At 43.9% G+C, this 1,220-nt stretch overlaps 1 pseudogene; it reads right to left on the bottom strand.

Annotated features, from left to right (window-relative positions):
* Nucleotides 1-581: 581 nt before the first annotated feature.
* Nucleotides 582-809, bottom strand: LOC136322290 (small nuclear ribonucleoprotein G pseudogene; annotated as a pseudogene).
* Between the last annotated feature and the right edge of the window lie 411 nt (nt 810-1,220).

Raw genomic sequence — 1,220 nt, 5'->3', positions numbered from 1 at the left:
CCATTGCTTTAAATGCAGCATCATGGGTGATTTGCATTTTTGGCAATTCTGCATAAGCACCAGAATATTAAAACTAGCTTTCAAGGACCTCCCTGTCTGAGCACAAGGGCAGACTTGCAAATGAATAATTGGAATATATGATAATATCATGGCAGAGCAGTGGAATGGGAGATACGCTCTCTGGGTAAGTGAGCCATGAAAGCTCCACAGTATACATCCCAAAGAGGGGTAAGAATTTGCTGCAGGGAGAGAAAAAGCAAGGCATCACAGGCCAGAGGACAGCTAGAGCAAAGGCATTTGTGTGTGGCCATGCCGGGCATGTTGAGGGAAGCAATGAATGGTCTGGTGTGGCTCTAGGAAAAATATATATCGGAAAAGGGGTTTTTGGCATGAAGTAAGTAGGAAGGTACTTTATATGTCAGTCAGAGGATTTGGACCTGTTCTTAGCAATCATCAGAGTTTTTATTTTTAATAAAAGAATTTAATATGACAAATGTACATGACCTGATTTTCACACCACAATAAAACAGGCCCTTTGGAGAGGAGACATGTGGAAGCAGTTATTTCTCTGCAGAACCCAGTCATTGTTTATACTCTGAGGCTTCTAACATGAGGTTACGACTTCCTTGTATTACCACTGCTCCAGTATTGTTCTGTGGCCCTAGTTTTGATCTCTACACACTCATCTATTGGATTCATAAAGAGATCAAATCCCCTTAATATTCCTTGGACATGTCTCCCACTGTTAAATTTTCATGATGATTTCTTGTCCTGAAATCTTTCAACTCTGGAGGGTGAGCTATGCTCATGGCGCTACCTAGCAGCTTAAAGTTGCCCTGAAATGGACATTGCAGTCTCCCTCACACTCCTGCAGTTTTTGGAGTGTAGTGCCATGGATATACCAAGCAATCTTCCATCTAGGCTAATCATTCTGGGCCATTAAACCCAGCCCCGACCCCACCCTTACCCTCACCCATGTTAGAGGAGACTGCTACCCTCTGAGTCATTGCCACCTCTCACTCATCTCTCCAGCCTCAGCCAAGAAGTCTATCACATCTCCTTTTAGCTCCCCCACCACTACTCCTCCCACTTCAGAGCTTCCTTAAAACCATGCCAGTGCCAATCTCCTCTTCCTTTTTTCTTTCAGGCAACAGGTGATCACCTTCACTTCCCAGACTCTATTTGCTCCTTGGAACATCTGTGGTTTTCATCCTGTTAAC

The sequence above is a fragment of the Saccopteryx bilineata genome, chromosome 2 (assembly GCF_036850765.1).
Source record: "Saccopteryx bilineata isolate mSacBil1 chromosome 2, mSacBil1_pri_phased_curated, whole genome shotgun sequence".
NCBI classification, from domain to species: Eukaryota; Metazoa; Chordata; class Mammalia; order Chiroptera; family Emballonuridae; genus Saccopteryx; species Saccopteryx bilineata.
This window is presented reverse-complemented; position numbering and strand designations above follow the sequence as displayed.